This window comes from Pristis pectinata, chromosome 29 (genome assembly GCF_009764475.1).
Source record: "Pristis pectinata isolate sPriPec2 chromosome 29, sPriPec2.1.pri, whole genome shotgun sequence".
Lineage (NCBI taxonomy): Eukaryota > Metazoa > Chordata > Chondrichthyes > Rhinopristiformes > Pristidae > Pristis > Pristis pectinata.
In genome coordinates, this window is record NC_067433.1 from 21652886 (window position 1) to 21671824 (window position 18939).

The 18939-nt window shown below is 42.3% G+C and overlaps 1 protein-coding gene across 3 annotated transcripts in view; it reads left to right on the forward strand.

Moving 5' to 3' along the window:
- LOC127584383 (scavenger receptor cysteine-rich type 1 protein M130-like) overlaps positions 1-18939 on the forward strand; it is a 55015-nt gene that overhangs the window by 547 nt on the left and 35529 nt on the right. The gene's annotated exons all lie outside the window — the stretch shown is intronic.

Genomic DNA, 18939 nt, shown 5'->3' on the forward strand with positions numbered 1-18939 from the left:
CCACCTCCTGAGCAGATAAAGAAACAACGGTGTTCATGCAGTAACCTGCACTGAAATTAGGGATGATTTGACGCATGCAGTGAAATATACATTTACTGTAATAATTATTTATGATTAATAATGGGAATTGAATATTTCTGACATCAGAAATCCAAAACTAGCCATTCAGGTTTCACCTCAGGATGCGCACTGAGATGACCTTGGTTGTTAATGTTTTTAGCTGACACGTTGTCCCCTGCTAACTGCGAGAAGTGGATCTCAAAGAAATTGCGGTGCATCTCATGCACAATCCAAAATTTTCAGGAGTACTGTCTGCAACTGACCTTTAATTACAGAGTGCGTCTCTATCCTGGAAACATTAACTCACTTTTATAAATGTTTTGTAAATATTGGGACTACACAATCACATGGATTCATAAATTTAGTAACTTGTATTATCTAATAATTTCAATCGAACCCGTGTGATCTTCAATCCATGATGATATATTGGAAATATTTAATGCCGTTTGCACAATGTACGGACATGTACACAGTTCCTCAAGTATTGAAGCAGTCATGACCCTTTTGCAGTAAGACAGGGGGACATCATTGACGCATTGATCACAGTTCAGAAGGGAATTTCATTTCACACGTCCGAAGATATTGTCGAAATGCACTTCAACTTCCCTTTCTCTCCTTTGTCATTAATATTATCATCATTCAATTCTGTAAAATCGAACATTAACTTGAAAGTTGTGTGAACCATTCATTTAAACACAGTTCGTACAAGAGCAGGACAGGAAAGGTGTATTCTCAAGCATATCATCCACAGTCTGAATAGCAAATCAGTTCCACCAGCTGCAAAGGATGTGATGGGCTACACTGCAATGGTTTGACTGGGTACTTTTAGAATATTGTCAAAAATCAAATGTAAATGTTCCACTGAACATCAAAACATCCAACATTTTAAGAGTCCCACACCCCCACAGCCTCCGATCTGCTCATTGTGGCTGTACTGTATAAAATTGATTGCATGAATTACTGCACCTTGCCAGGAATAGATTGAAATCAATTTCCAAATCTGTGACCTCGGCCACCTGGAACACATGGATATCACATCATTTCGAAAATGCTATATGAGTACTATGTCATATCAACTTGGTAATCAATATGGCTGGTCCTTCACTGGATTCCACTAACGCATGGTATCATAACATCATATTTACTGCAGAGCTCTCAAAAGACAAAAATCCTTTTCTTTTGCAATTTCTCGCTCAGGGATAAGGAATGTAACAAAAATGTAAACAAAGCATCGTATATTGGAAATGCTCAATAAAAACAGAAAATGCTGGAGAGGGTCAGGAGGTCAAGCAACAGCCATAGAAACAGTCCATGTTTCAGGTATACATATCGTTTCATAATCGGCAAAGAGTAGATGGAAATTATTTTTCAGTGGGAGAGCAAGTGGCGAGGGCTGGGCAGAAGGACCGGAGTGCCTGTGGAAGCATGTGTCGAAATGGCGTAATGGCCGTAGTTACAAGGAAATAATGCTTCTGGGTCTGGGTAATGAATTGCTCATGCTGCGTTTGGATCTGCCCAAGAGGCTAGACTTCATGAGTAGGAGAAGCAAAACTCAGCTCATATGAAAGGAAGGAAAAATGAAAAATCTGGGAAGAACTGTGCTATTCAGCTATTATCTGTGGAAGGAAAACAATTGACTATTCCGATGAAGTGGCCTTCATCAGTCTTCAGAAAGCGAGAAACATCGAATCTAGTTAGCAGCGAACTATGACTAAAACTAGTTTTTTTTTCTCCACTGGAATGAAGGCAAGTGGCTGGTGATATATAACGAATGCGCTCTTGATGTGGTTCTGTAATATTGGGACATGCCCAAAAGAACAGAGCGGAAAATAAAAGAAAAAAAGGCAGCAGGAACAGTTATTTTATGGACATGAAAGGGAAAGCATTTTATGAAAGTTGAAGATACAACATTAGGTGTATAAGTCTGCACAGTCCGAATATGGACGTTGACGTGTTCCTCACGTTTGTGTTGAATGGAACTGAACCTTGCAGACTGATCGGTGACCAACCCTGTTTCTGACTTTATGATGAATGAAGGTCACTGTTGAAAAACTGAAGCAAAAAAAAAGGTTGAAGCAATCAACAGGTCAAGCAGCATCTGTGGAGAGGAATGGACAATCGACATTTCGTGGCCAGACCCTTCACTTATATTGAAAGGGTAGAGGGGAGGTAGCCTGTATAAAGATTTGAGGGAAGGGGTGTGGCAGGAGTTAGCAACTGATACGTGGATCCTGTGAGGAGGGGTCATTGGAAAATGGAGGATGGAAGTTTGGAACTCAAGACAGACTGTAGGAGATGATGGGTGGAAAGAAACAAAGGGCTCCAAATAATGGAGTCTAATGGGACAGGAATGTGAAACAAACCAAGTAAGAGGAGTGTGTGGGCGATGAGCAGATGGAACAGATGAAAGAAGGGAAATAACCAGTGTGATAATGGGCTTGGGCTGCATGTAGAAGGAACTGGGTAGAACACGAAGAAAGGGGGAGCAGGTTACCTGAAACTGTTGAATTCAATTTCCATGCCGTCAGGTTCTTGACTACCCGGGAATATTTGGTGCTATTCCATTAGTTTGCGCTTGGCCTCACCATGGCAGTGGAGCAGGCCTAGGACAGATAGTTCAGTGTGGGAAGAGGAGGGGAAGTAAAATGGTTTTGAAACCGGTAACTCCAGCATTCTGTGGCCAGGAAAAAAATGTTGAAAGTGATTGGGCTTACAGCACACCTCTGAGGACTTGCTCCAGTGAGATCCTGGGGATGGGATGGTTGTCCTCAGGCAACCACAGGCATCTTCCTTTGTGAGGGGTATGTCAGTTACAAAACTATCATTTATTTGCCATTCCTGATTGTCTACTGCACTGAGATGTGTACTCCAGAGCGAGAAAATAATCCCGAGTCAAATATAGACAAGTGCAGGTAAGGATTGTTGATCATGGACATTAGTCAATAAGATGGGTTTCGACAATAGTATCGTAGATTCAAAATCCTCATTTCTGAGTCTAAGTTTTCATTCTAGATTTATATAATTACTTTAATTCAAATAGCGCAGCATCTGCGATTGGGTATAAAACAACATTCCAGCCCTGGGGATTCCAGCCCAGCAATTTAACTACTAAAAGGTTATGGCCGGCAATTACTTACTTTCAAAAGATAGTTACATTTTAGGGTCTTGACTGTCCATACGTGTTGTGAAGTAACAATGTCAGCTGCATAAATTCTGCGCAGAGAGTTTGCAAAAACACAATACGATATTATTATGTTGATTAACTGCGAAATTTAGTCCTGACACCATGAATACCTATTCCTTTCTTCTGTGAAATCAGGCCATGTGATTTTTTACATTAATATTGTGGAGCACTAAGATAGGGTGTCGAGGGTTTCCACTTAGCTGATCATTTGAAGCTTGTTGGGATTTACATGCCATCATTCCTTTAGCACTGAACTTGACATCCCAGCATCGTTTTTTTTTTGGTTAACGTGTCCAGAATACAAATAGGACCAAAAGACCTCTGAGTCAGAGCACAGCCAGCTACGAAACATAGATGTGGCATATGAATATTTCAGATGAGAAAATAAATCTTATCTTTTAAGTGCAGCAAATACCACGAGAGCAGGTGTTTCCTGCCAGCTCAACTGAAAAAACAAATTTTGCAGAGATGTTCTGTGCAGCTGGATAATGTGGCAAGCACTTTTTGCATACAGGGAAGGAAATATTTGGCACAAAGTTCAATTATCAGTATCTCTAAAACTCTTTCCTCGTTCTTTGTAAGAAAAACAAGATGCAGCTGAATTATGTTGAGGAACTATCAATGTATTACATTGCAAGAGTGTGAGTGACTACGTTTCCTGGAATCCGTGGTAAGTTTTCATAAGTACTCAAAACGGTCCAAGTTTGCCTTGTTGTTTTGAAGCCGTTCTAAGTGCGAAAGTTTAGGCAAAATCAATTGCAGTGGCAAATTTTGGAATAAATGCAATCTCTCAGAACAGTCAGAGCAGAGTAAATCGATTATAAAATATGACAATAAGCAAACAGCTCACTGCAAATGGATAAATGCATCAAAATTGTCCAAATTGTTATTTTAATTTAATGGAAAAAATCTGTTTTACTTTGACGTATCATTGATGCAATGAGAATTGGGAAAAATAAAGAGTTGTGATACCTTTTGAATTTTGTGTGGTTTGTTGCTGTGGGAAACTATCCAGACGTTTGATTGATGCGAGAGTCAACCGGCATCTGGTGAAGAAAACGAAACCAATGATATTCTGAAATTCGGAATAGAATTACACTGGGTGTTTCAGGACTGGAGTAGTATGTCCTTTGTTATTGTGCCTAGTGGTGACCTGGTACGAGTGGATAAGATAAATGATGTTGAAATTTCTCACACTGGCAGAGGAAGTCATATCTTGTGAAATGGGTGCAAGTGGCCTTGGCCTTAGTGATATATCGCGTCAGCATAATTTTCAGATGATGTTAAGGATACTGTCCTATCAAGGATATCTGTGTGTTGGGAAGCATCATAATTATGCATGTAGTTATGTTGTTGAAACTGGAAAAATGCGAAGTAGATTTAGAAAAAGCGTTATAAAAGTGGCTGTGCTTAGCTTAGGCACAGATTGGGAGGTAATTACCAGAAATGGATGTAAATTCATCCTCCATCCCGACCACAATACTTCCCATCTTCTCGATCCCCCTGCATTTTTTTCCAAAAGCATAACACTGAGCTCCAGAACGTATAATTTCCATTCTCTTCTCCATCGCCCCTCTGTACTCACTTTCATTGAGAAGTTTAACTGTTCCAGGAATTTAACTAGAATCTTGAGGATCTGTGCCGCATATTTTCAATGGGGGCATTGCATGTTTTTTGACTCAATATTGAATTCATAAATTTCAGGTTGTAGACACAGCTTACTATTTTCAGATGAAGATTTATAGTATTAATTCTACAAGTGTCTAATCTGTCTTCATTTCCACATTTCTCAACTTGTGTTCAGTCTTCCCTTTTTTGGGGTAGTTTGTTTGTTTCTGCTTATTGTGACAAGTTGAAATTGACAAACTGAAAGTTACGTGAAAAATGGTATATCCATGGACAGTGACACTTCTGCATTTCAGTGCAGCCTTTGCGTTGATGCCAGCAGCCTTAGTGACATCTGTGTTATTTTCCAGGGGAAGTTAATGCCTTCATCCCTCAACAACATGTCTTTACCACATAAGAATGCCAAGAGAAATGCAGGGAGCAGCATCAAACACCACACATGGCCTCTCAGTAACAAAGCCAACAAAAGACGAGAAAGAGTTTCCTTCTCAAATTTAACTGCCTCAGAAATCACCAAGGGCAGACACGGTGGTGAAGGGGCAGACAGGGTGGTGTAAGGGCAGACACAGTGGTGAAAGGGCAGACACAGTGGTGAAAGGGCAAACACGGTGGTGTAGGGACATACACAATGTTCTGGGGTTAGCGTGACACAGTTACAGCGTCAGCAACCCAGGTTCCATTCCAGCCATTGTCTGTAAGGAGTTTGTACGTTCTCCCTATGTCTGCGTGGGTTTCCTCCCACATTCCAAGGCGTACAAGTTAGGAAGTTGTGGGCATGTTATGTTGGCGCCAGAAGCGTGGCGACAATTACGGGCTGCCCCCAGAGCACTCTTCGCAAAAGATGCGTTTCTCTGTGTGTTTCGATGTACATGTGACTAATAAAGAATTCTTATCTTTCCTTATCTTATCTTATCTTTTTCCTTTACATTTTTCTTTACCTCAGCAATTACTTGGAAGCTTTCACATTGATCACAGTTTTTGATGCAGACAGGAAGTCACAAGGCAAAAACAACATTGTTTCTGAGTCTATAAGTGCCACCTAGACTGTTGAGTGCTTCCAGCATTTCAGTTGGCACTTCATATTGATTCGTTATCCTTTTACCTTGCAAGGGCTTTCAATGAAAGTCTCCTCATCTCTCCTTTAAATCTGTGTTAAAGCAGTTATTCTAACTGATACAGCTGCTGGCAACATGACTACATTTCACCCAGGCCTAATTTGCATGGAGATGGTGATGGTCAGCCACCATCCAGAGAAGGGGTTGCTACAATACTGTGGAAATCCCTTTAAGCTACGCTGAGGAGCCACAGACAGATAAAGAAAACAATCTTGGAGTGCCTCGTCGTGTGCTATAAAAAGAAAACAATGATGGAGACAGAGAAAACATGGAAGGCACAAAAAACGAGAACATCAGTTGCATCCGGCATAGAACACAGAATATAAAAGAGATACGAATAGCAATAGCAATCTCTGTGCCGAACACGACACCAAATTAAACTAATCTCTTCAGCATACACGTTTTCATATGTCTCCACCCCCCCCCCCCCCCATGCATGATCATTTGCCAATCGAAAAACTGCTTGAGCGCCACTATTGTATTTACTTGCACTACTGCCCCTGGCATCGTGTTCCAGGCACCTACTACTCTCTGTGCAAACAACTTGCCTTGCATATTCACTTTAAACTCCCCGCCTCTGGTGTTAAAGGTTTGCTTTCTTTGTTTGACATTTCTACCATGAGGTAAAGATTCTGGTTGTCGACACTCTCTCTGCCTGTCATGATTTTATAAACTTCTATCAGGTCTCCCCTCAGCTTCGGACACTCCAGACAAAACAATCCAAATGTTTACAACCTATCCTTATCGATCGTACCCGATAATCCCGGCAGCGTTGTGGTAAACCGCTTCTGCAGTGTCGCCAAAACCGCCATACATTCCTCTAATGGGGCAACAATAACGGAACATTATCCTCCAGTTGCAGTCGAAAAACGTTTTATGCAGTTGCATCATGAATTCCTGACTCTGATACTCTGCCCTCTGAGATTAAGACGTGGACGCCAATTGCCTTCTTTTCCATTTTCTCTACTTCCATTACCACTTTGAGGGATGTATGGACTTGGACCCCAAGGTTCCTCTGTACAAGAATGCTCCTGATAATTTGCCATTAACTGAATAATTTCCCCTTACTTTTGACCTCCGAAAGTGCAGCACCTCGCACTTCCCCAGATTAAATGCCATTTGGAATTTCTCCACCAATAACTGCAAATGATACATATCCTGCTGTACACTTTGTCGAATTCCTTCACTCTCCAGGTCTTCAAGAATGTTTGTGTCACCCACAAACTTACTGATAAAGCCATTTACATCTTTATCCAAGCCATTTATGTAACAACAGGTGTCCCAGCACTGATCCCTGCGGAACACCACTGGACACAGACTTCCAGCCAGAATATCACCCTTCCGCTATTACCCTCTGTCATCTGCGGGCAAGCCAATTCTGCACCCAATCTATCAAGTAACCGTGGATTCCATGTATCTTAATCTTCACGATCAACCTACCACGAGGGACCTTGTCAAACATCTTACTAAAATCCATGTAGGAAACATCCATTCATCAATTACCTTGGTCACATTCTCAGAAAACTCAATGCAGTTCGTAAGAGATGACCTGCGCCACATAAAACTTTACTGATTGCCACTAATACGTTGTTTTTCTCCAAATGGTAATAAATCCTGCCCCTTAGATTCCTCTCCAATGGCTTTCCTGCCACTGATGTGAGGTTTATTGGCCTATGATTTTATGGATTTCCCCATTCCTCTTCCTAAATAAAGGAACAACATTGGCTGTTCTTTAGTCCTTCGGTAGCTCGTCTGTCGCTAGAGAGAATACAAATATTTTCATCAAAGCCCCAGCAATCCCCTCTCAATAAATTGTGATAAATCCCATTAGGACCTGAGGATTTATCCATTTTAATTCTCTTCAAAACACTTAACACCATTTCCGTCTTGATCTCAAAATCCCGAAGCATAATAGAATACCCCACTCTGATCACGCTGCCCACTCTTTCCTTCTCCTTAGTGACTACTGATGCAAAGTACTTAGTTCATGCTTCGCCTAAATCCTCTGATTCCCAGCATAAATTACTTCCATTATCCTTGAGCGGTCGACACCCCATTGTTGTCCTTTTACAATGAAAAAGAAATGCATTGGTATTCTTTTAATCCAAGTCGCCAAAGACATTTCACGTCCCCTCTGGGCCTCCCATTTACTTGTCAAAGTACTTTCCGGCTTTCTTTGTATTCCTCAAAGTCCCTATTCAATTTTAGATCCCTAACCCTTCCGGATGCTTGCTTTTTCTTTTTGAATAAACTTAAAAGCTTTTTTGTCATACAAGGTTCCCTCACCTCATCATCTTTATCCTTCAACCTGACTGGAACATCCTTATCCTGACCTCTGGTCAGCTGATCTTCAAAGGACACCCACGTGTCATATGTTCACATTGCATGATCAGATGCTCCCAATGTATTCTCCCAAGCTCCTGCCTACATATCAATGCAGTGATTTACACGGTCCCAGTTTAATGCTCTACCCCAGTTCTGGACTTGTCCTTGTTCAGTACTGTCATAAAACTTAAGGAATTATGATCGTTCTTTCCATTATCCTCTACAACTGAAACGTCAGTCACCTGTCCAGGCTTGGTATTGGAATTTGAATTGGTTCATTATTATCATATGCACCGAGGTACAGCGTAAAACTATTCTTGCATACCGTTCCCACAGATCAATTCATTGCACAGTGCATCGAGATAGTACAAGGTAAAACAATATCAGAAGGCAGAATAAAGTGTAACAGCTGCAGTAAATGTGCCGTGCAGTGGATAATTAGATGCAAGGCCATAACGAGATAGATTGTGAGATCAATAGTCCTTCTTATCGCACAAGGGAACGGTTCAGTTGTTTTATAACAGCGAGATAGAAGCTGTCCGTGAGTCTGGTTCTACATGCCTTCAGTCTTTTGTATCTTCTGCCAGATGGAAGAAGAAAGAATGTCCGGGGTGGGTGGGGTATTTAATTATGCAGTCTGCTTCAGCGAGGTAGTAATAAGTATGAACAGAGTCTGTGGAGGGAAGGCTGGTTTCCGTGATGTGCTAATATGTGTCCACAATTCTGTGCAGTTTCTTCCGGTCGCGGGAGGAGCAGTTGCCATAGCAAGCTATCATGCATCCAGATGGGGATTCATCAAGTGATTTACTCCGAGGAACTTTAGCTCTGAACCCTAAAGACCTTAGCACCGTTATATAGACAGGAGCATGTGCACTGCCCCAATTCATGTTGTCAATGAGGTGTTCTTCTTTTTTGCTGACATTGAGGGAAAGTTTGTTGTCATGACACCATGTCACTAAGCTCTCTATCTCTTCCCTGTATTCCTACTCGTCATATTTTAGATACAGCCCATACAGTTGTATCATCTTTAAACTTGTATATGGAGTTAGTGCAGAATCTGGTCAAGCAGTCTTAAGTGTACCGGCAGTAGAGTCGGATAGTGAGGTCGAAGCCTTCTGAGGCACTGCTGTTGAGAATAATCATGGCAGAACCGTTGCTTCCTATCCTACTTGATTGCGGTCTGTTGGTCAGGATGTCAAAGATTAAGTTTCAAAGGGAGGTGATGACTCCCATGTCCCGGAGTTTGGCGATGAGTTCGCTTGGAATTATAGTATTGAAGGCGGAGCTGTAGTCAATAAACAATAGGCTAATGTCGGTGTTTTTTTTTACTTCCCATATGCTCCATCGAAGAGTGCAGAGCCAGAGAGATGGCGTCCACCGTAGACCTGTTTCAGCAGTAGGTGAAAAATGTGGGTCAAGGCTGTCTGGGTAGCTGGATTTAATGCCTGCCATGACTAGAATGAGCCACCGGCCGGTACCTTGTTTTACTTAGGTACCAGGAGGGAAAGTACCTCCATTAAGCATGTGTGAACCTCAGACTGAAGCAGTGAGAGGCTAAAAACTTCTGCAAATACCCTGCTAGCTGATCTGCACAGGATCCAAGGACGCGGCTGGGTACACCATCCTTTAAAGATGCCAGCAGTGGGTTCACTCTCCAGAAGACTGATCTTACGTCCTCATTGGGGACTGTGGGGTCAGGTGCATTGGAGGCTGTCGGGCTGGGTGGTTACATTCTAATCCCCTTCCTTTCAAAACGTTAATAGTATGGGATCATCAGGACGGGATACGCTGCAATCGGCGATGCTGTCCATCTTAGTGATGTAGCCCGTTATAGCATGCAATCCCTGCCACAACTGACGGTGGTCTTGGACTAGATTTTGGACTGGTATTGTCTGTTGGCATCGCCAATAGCTTTAAGGAGATCGTCTCTCGATTTCTTGTATAGCGCAGGGTCACATAATTTGAATGCTGCTGACCGAGACTTCAGTCGGGAGTGGCTCTCCTGGTTCATCGATTGTTCCAGTTTGGGAACACCGGGATTGTTCTCTTTGGTACACGCTACTTAACACACTTGCTGATGAAGTCAGTGATGGTGCTGACATACTCATCTAGGCTGTGTGCTGCATCTCTGGATATGGAAAAGTTTACTCAAATCAGTCACCGAGAAGCTTATTTATTTGCTCAGACCTGCGCTCTCCGATTTTCTGCATTTTATCCTCCCGTTTCAGTTTCTGTTTGTATTCAGGGAGAAGGAGCATAGGCTGGTGGCATGATTTACCAAAGTGTGCGCGGGGGTGGATCTATAGGCGTTTTCGATGGTTGTATATAAATGGTCAGGGGCGTTTGTGTCCATGACGGGACAGGAGACGTGTTGGTTGTAATTTGGCCTGGTTGAAGTCACCAGCAAGCATAATGATGGAGAGGGCCTCAGGGTACCCTGTTTCTATGCTGGTGACCACAGAGTTCAGTTCATTGAGTCCAGGTATCACGTCTGTCTGGGGTGGGATTTAGACTGCCGTTAGGATAGCTGAGGTGAACTCCATTGTCAGGTAGTATGGAAAACACTTCACCATCAGATATTTAAAGCCGGATGAGCAGGAACTCGCCAGTACCGTTACGTCCGAACATCACGGGGTGTTGATTAAAAAGCAGACCCATTGGTCTCTATCTTTCGCAAGGACGCTATACGGTCCTCCAGTGAATTGAGAAGTCGCAGTTTGTATGGCGCAGTCAGATGAAAGAGGTTGCTAGTCATATTTCGGTGAGACATAGCCCCCAGCTTTCCTTCAGATCTATTTGGTAGGCCAGTCTTACCCTTCGTTCATCAACGTTGTTCTCAATGGCCTGGATGTTAGCTAATTTCTTGAACCCATGCCATCTCAGTCTCACCTGCAGCCAAACCCTCCGACCACGCTTCCGAGTCAAATGTTTGCGTCTGGTCGGCACTGGAAGTACTGGAGTGGAGCCACCTGGACTGGAATAAAAGTGACTACTTAATTACAGACCTAGAAAACCTGGAGTGGATTCAGCTGGCCTGTGGTTTAAGATGCTGTTCCCACACAGAAGAGGAGTGGGCTGCCCAGGCAGAGAATTGCGGGCGTATAGGGAGGCCTCGGCGTCGGGACTTGGTACCGGGTGCTCCACAGGTATGGCCTTCCAATATGGAGTGGCCCCGGCGTCGGCCCTCGGCGCCGGACGTCCACGCAGGTCAGGGGCTCTGTCTCAGATGCTCCAATGGGGACCAGGAGTCGGATATCCGTGGCACGAGCTTCTTGGGTCGACTCTTCACCCATCGCAGATTTTCACGTGGACGGCCCCGTCCTGGGAGCAGGAGTCGTGTCGGTAGATCAGTCATTCCTGGAGGTAGGAAGATCGCCAGATCTGTATTTCCCAATCCGTCCATGGTATCATCCCATCAGAGTGTATGCACATTTCCTATTCATGAGCTCTACCCTTATTACATCGGTGAACTCTTCCGAGTGCAGCTCTGATATCCTCCCTGATTACTAATGCAACTCATCCGCCACTTTTATTTTCCCTTCTATTACTTCTGAAATATCGAAGTCCTCCAAAGTCTAGCTGCCAATCCATTCCCACTCGTTTCTCTCTAACGGACACAACATCATAGTTCTGTGGACTGATCCAGGCTCTGCCTTACCTCTATTCTCCTCGCATTGAAATAGACACTCTTCAGTCCATCAGTCCCACCATGTTCCTTAATATTTCTCTGTCTGCTGATCCTTTCTTACTGACGACGTAACCTGTACCTTCCAATCAATCACCCAAACTTCTCACCTGTACCTTTTTATTCCCAACCCCTGCCAGTCTTGTAGTTTAAACAGTTCAGAGTACAACTAGTGAACTCTCCTACAAGGATTTTCGTAGTCCTGTAATTCGGGTGCAACCGTCTCTCCTTTCCAAATCCCACATGCTTCCGAAGAGAGCACAATGACCCACATATCTGAAGCCCGACATATTGCACCAGCTGCTTGGACATGTATTAAAATGTACTATATTTAAATTGATTGATTTACTGTCACGTGGCAGAGGTAGTAGTCCTGTTATTTCGACCCTGGAGTTCCTGCAGTATAACTTATACCTCACCCTCAAAATTATTTCGGCAGATCCACGTTTCCATTCCTGCCTGTGTCATTGTTACTAAAATGGACCACGACCTCTGGCTGTTCACCGTCACCTGTCAGCATGTCCTGTGCCCGCTCAGAGACATCCTTGACCCTGGCATCATGGAAGCAACATATCACCCTGGAGTCTTGCTGCGGCGATAGACGAACCTGGCTGTACCTCTGACTATAGAATATCCGATCATTTTTTCTGCACTGGACGTTGTCCTACTCTGCCACGCAGCAGAGGCAGACATGGTGCCAGTGTGCTGCCTGCTGTTGCTATTTCCCCGGGAGGAAACCCCACCCAAACACCATCCCAAATGGAATCTTTCTTTGAGAGGTGGTTAACAATAGGAGATCCCTTCAATACATAGAGCCTCTCCGGTCGGTCACTCATCTATTTAGCTGAACCATTGGTGTGACGACCTCCCTTAAACTACCATCAACAACTACCTCTGTCAACTGCGTGATCCTCAGTGTATCCCACTGTCGCTTCAATTGAATCATGCGATTTGAGAGGAGCTGCAACAGGACACACTTCGTGCAGTCTTAGTCTTCAGGGATTATTGACAGTTTCCTATCTCCCACAACTGACAGGAGGAGCACAAAACTTCAATGACGACCTTCACTGCCCAATTAATGAAACAAAATCTCGTTCGATTCAGGAAAAACAAACAACTTACCTTGCACTTACCGGAGATCACCAAAGCCCGTACTTTAACCTACCAGCAACAATTGCATCTCAAAGCAGCCCCTATCAAAATGGCTGCTGAGATACAGTCTGCCTTTCTTCTATTCCTTGCAAACAAGTCCTGACGTGCAGACAATCTTTGAACCGGTTATGGCTCCTCATCTTGGCTGCATTTGTTCAGTTACTCATAATTTTATATCTAAATGGAGACTCTTTGCTTCCTCAGATCTGTACTTCTCTCCCTGCACTGGAGGAAATTTTGGATATTTTTTCTCATATGCAATATATTGTTGTAGAATTTTGCCACTCACTCAAAACAAGGGGAAATAATTAAGACAGTGAATTGATAAATTTTAACACAGGGTGAGTGACAGGGTGAGCGAGAGAGAATGCCATGGGAATTAACACATTACGCAGACTGGGGAATTACAAGTGCAGCGAAAGTAATGCAGGGATGCTCAGGGCTCACAATAATGGAAGTAACTTATATTTTTAAGGCACATGAAAATGATTACGGGCGCTGGAGGATGTTCTTCCCTTTGGGAGATTCAGATTTATTTTGCAAAGTAGTTTCTATTACGCGTGGATATGACGTCAATTGTTCTTTGGCCAGTTTGTATGTAAATAACAAAAAAAAAATCAGTGTTACATCGAAAGAAACAGATGGTTAACGGTGACGAGAGAATGGAATATTTTTGTTCTTTTTTCCACAGATGCAAGACACCAAGGAAAAGGAATTAAAGTGGCCTTCAGCACTGTGAGGGGTTCTCAAACAGCTGCTAATGTTGGGGGACGCGATGGGAGCGGGGAACTGATGAAAAACACAAAGATGCTGGAGGAACTCAGCAGGCCAGGCAACATCCATTGATATGCTATGGAAATCTCCACGGATGCTACCTGGCCTGCTGAGTTCCTCCAGCATCATTGTGTTTTTCATCTAGTTTCGAGCATCTGCAGTCCTTTGTTTCTCTAGGATCAGGGAACTATTTGCCGAAGTGCCAAACTACGTAGTGGTGGGACTGTGGGAAACGTGAATAAGTGTAGTCACAGAGAACACCCATGCGAGCTGGAACATAATCTTTGCAATGCACTGAATGATATCCTCCAAGGCTGTAAGCTTCTGTGACTGAATGCTTTTTAGATGCAGATATCGGGTCGGTGACTCATTCTCTTCTCAGATTATCTCAGTCAAATCTATTTATGGGCCGGTTCGTCCTCATTGGTGCATTGCAGCAAACTGCAGTTCACGCCTCAAGTCATTGAAAACCTGTTGATTGTTTGGAGAGAAACATTAGATCCGGGGAAAGCAGTTATTAAAGAAGAAACTTTCAGATTAATTGGAGTGTCAGAAGTTTTTGGAGAGACTATGGTATGCCCACAGTGTCTGCTCGGTTAAAGTTCTGGAGCCATCGCTGTAACTGACCAGTGGGAGAATGCTGCGGTCCTACCTGGCACTGATTGTGGTGCAGATCTGGAAATGTGAGTTTATTAAGGAAAGTATTCAGTTCTCAAGTCACATACTGATTATTATTAAAATCTACATTCGCGTAATTTAATAGCTTTCTAACTGAACGTTGGGGAGTCTGGAGGGTAATAATTGTTTGTCCCGGAATTTGGAAGTTGTGATGAAACAATCTTGATATATTAAAACGGTAGAAAATGTGTTCCCCTGCGAATTACTCACCTGTGCAGAACAAGGCTTAATGTGTTTTCATAAAAAGAACAATGGCACAATGGATCAGAAACTCGGCCCATTTGATTCTAATTCATGACGATGGAGTTGGAAGATAGAAATTTGATATTTACTTTGCAGTCAAATTAATTATTTATTTTGTAATATTTGTCATTTTTCCCTTGTGTAAGCAAGTATTCCATGCTGCCGGTGAGAGTACAAGTGTTTCCATTTTGTTAGAGAAACAGAGGACTGCAGATGCTGGAACCTAGATGAAATCTAGATGAGCCCGTGATCACAATGTTGTTTCCATTTCATTATATGGACTGACCCGTTTAAAATTGACATTGAGACTTCTGTCAGTTAACTGACATCGCGCCTCAACAATGCAGGTGTATTCCTTCGTCTCATAAAATCCCCATCCACAAACCGCGGCTCTTGTGAACTGAACTTCCAAAGAGGTTATTAATCTGAGTTTATCAGAACTGGAGAACAGTAACTTTTGGAAAACAACGCAACGGAGTGCGGAGTGTATAACTTAGTGAGTATGAACAACACCCACAGCTGCAGCTGTTGCTGCCAGAAGCCGCTCACACTTTCATGTAACGGGTAATGATCAATTCCAGCTCTTTATACCACCATGTCATACAGTGAAGTGAACGAGTTTAAAACATATATTTGGTATCACGTTTTTGGAAAGGCTTTACCATTTTACATCATTAAAATCATTCTGTTATAGAGCAAACACTGTGCAAATTAAGATTAATTTTGGTATTAATCTTAAAACCAAGGATGACACTGAAATTTCCAAAGAGTGGTGGAGTTCAATTAGTTATCAATCATCTTCAAATGTGTGATATTATATATCAAATTGAATTTTAAATTTTGCACTTTCCTGTGTCCGAAGAAAAGCAACAAACAATGTTCTCGGTTCATTCTGTGGTTGTGAAGGTTCGCAGTTCATGAGACTTTGAATTTTTTTCTGCATTCCTTTTCACTCCGTACGGGTTGAAAGCATAATGTGCATTTTAGTACAAAACTGCGGCTGGATTCTTTATCTCCTTTCACGTACTTTATGTAAAATGTTTAATATAAGACCGTTGTATAACGGGAACCCTCAGGACAACAGCAACATCAAACGAATGAAAAACCGAGTTAATATTAAGGCAGGATGGGCAGCGTTATTGGAAAGGAAAGCGGAATAAAACTCATCTCTGTTTCTCTTTCCGCAGATGCAACCCAATTTGGCAAGTGCTTTTGACTAACAGCTCGTTTGATGAATATTTCTGTCACTAACTGCTCTTTTTTTTTAAGAAAAAGAACGTAAGACATATATTACGTTTCGATCGCAGATGTCGATCGCAAATGTTAATCTCTCAGGGAAACGGACCCATACGGCACAGAGATGTGTAAAATTTCTGACCATATGTGTTTCCATGAATTAACGATCTTAATAACGGTTGGATACTAAATTCCTGTCTTCCTGGATTAATCATTCAAACCTGAAAAGAACAATATGAAATGTTCATCCGTGAATCATTGGTACAAATTTGACGCTGACGAACACACTAATGCAAAGAATTTGCCGTTAAATTAGCATGATGCGAATTGAATATTGTAGAGTTTGCATAATTTGCAATATGCATTGGCATTTAAATATGCTGTGGCCTGCGATTCTTTTAATGGCATCATTTTATTCCGTTATATTTCTTGTTGAAAATAATTTCGGTTTCGTAAAATAAAGTTATATAGTCGTGGGAACAAATAACATGCAAAAGGCTCCTTCCGCCCACCGACAATACCCATTGACAAATTAATCCTATTTTTGTTAATTTTACCTCTTACTCAGCATCCATATGCAGACTTCTACACTCATCCACATATGAGTTAGGACTTACAGTGGATATTTAACTTATTGTAACGCTCTATTTTGCAAAGTGGGCAAAACCGGAGTGTCACAAAGAGAATGTGCAAAATCCACACAGACAGCACCTGAGGTAGGATTGAAACAAAATCTTTGGTGCCTTTATTCAGTGGGTCTATTAGTTGATCATACCAGAAGTATCTTCCACCCGATTATGGCGGTGTTGCAAGCGTACAGTTGCAGAGACCACTGTTTGATTCCAAAAGCCGGTGATGTCTACGTGAAATTTGAAGGTTCTCCCTGCGATCGCACGGGTTTCTGCGATTTCTCTGGTTTCCTCCCACACACCAATGACTTTCTGGTTGGTAGGATAATTGGCTGCTGTAAATTATTCCTTGATGGAATGACAAAAGGAAACAAAGGGCATTTGATGGTCATTCCCAAGGAAAAAAGTACAGGATGAAGCGAAATAAGGAGAGCAATAATGAAACTAATGAGCTTGTTCTTGTCTCGACATGGATCCAAGGGGTTGCATGACGTATTTTTTGTCGTTAGTGTTACGGACTCAGTGAAAGTCCCTTTAAGATAGAGAGTGTGTGTGTATGTGTGTGTGGGGCGTGCTTACGTCAATAGAAGATAAAGGACGTAATGACGTTGAAGAAGAAGAAGAAGAAGAAAGAGAGAGAGAGAAGGGAGAGAGATACCAGCCTGCTTGTTTTCTCTATCGATGGATGAGAAACAATAACTGTGTTTGCCACTGAAATCCATGTATGGAAGTTGGAAGTAATCCGGTGGAGTTCACTTTGTTGCTGACCTGTAGAAGGAAACAGGTATTTGTGTGTGGACGACCACGGTTCGGATGCTTTCGGGGTGAGGAAGTCACTACCGAGTAAACACTGAAGTGTCATTTGGGTTCCATCGTGGAACATTTGGATTTCGTATGTACTCTCTCTATGTTTTTCTACATCTACATCTTATCTTCAGACAACGGTGGTTGTTGAAGAAGCCCTTGCTCATGTTTCACCTTATGGCTTGCAGAACTGAACTTTAAGAACCATTCAGGAACTGGGAGTTTTGGACTTTGTCACACACACACACGAAGAGTTTAGTTTTGGGGTTAACGTTCGAGGTTTAACATTTTTGAATTCTAACATACTAACATTTTTACTTTTATTTTACGTATTATCATAAGTAGTGATTAATAAAATAGTTTTTAACACTGAATCATGCTCAGTGTGTTTCTTTTGTTGCTGGTTTGTGACAAAATTGGGGGCTCGTCCGGGATAGTTCCCAAGGTTAACGAGTGTCGTCTGGGATTGTACCCCAGATTGACGAGATTTGTTCGGGATCCAATCCAAAGATTTTTGAGGGAGGTCTGATAAATTCTTTTTAATTGGCTTGTGTGTGTGGAAACCAGCAGCAATGGATATTAAGGCATTTTTGGAGTCACCAACCCAAAAGGGATTGGAGGTGGCGAAAAAGGATGATTTGATAAAGATTGCTACAAGGCTAAACCTTACAGAAGTAAAGCAGTCTATGAGAAAGGCAGATATTCAGAGACTGATAGCTGGCCATTATGTGGAAAAGAAGGTGTTTGAGAAGGAAGTGTTAAAACAGTTTCCTGGCAGTGAAATAGCAATTTCTGAGGCACAGGTGCAGCTGGCAAAGATAGAGGCTGAACGAGAACAAAATATATTAGAAGCTGAACGACAGCGAGAGAAATTAGAGGCAGAACAAAAGATAACTCAGATGAAGATAGAGGCTGATCTAGCAATGAAGCAGATGGAATTGAAGAGGATGGAGCTGGATAGTGAGGAGAAGGAGAAACAGAGGCAGCATGAGTTACAAATGAAGCGTAGGAGTTCGGAATCTGATTCTGATGATGGTTTTTCAGCCAGCAGCGAGGTTCGATTAGTCCCTCCGTTTGAAGAAGATCAGGTTGATCAGTATTTCCAACATTTTGAAAAGGTTGCTGTGAGTTCAAACTGGCCAAGGAAAGGATGGGCTCTTATGGTACAGAGTGTGATTAAAGGTAAAGCTCAAAAAGCTTATTCTGCTTTGTCTGTTGAGGATGCAGCTGATTATACCAAGGTAAAACAAGCTATATTGAAGGCCTATGAATTGGTCCCTGAGGCTTATAGACAAAAATTCAGAGACTTGAGGAAATCTGCAGATGGAAAGAGAATATGTTTTGAACGATGGTACATGGCTAAAAATGTAGATGGGGATTTTGATAAATTGAAAGAATTGATACTAGTGGAAGACTTTAAAAGATGTG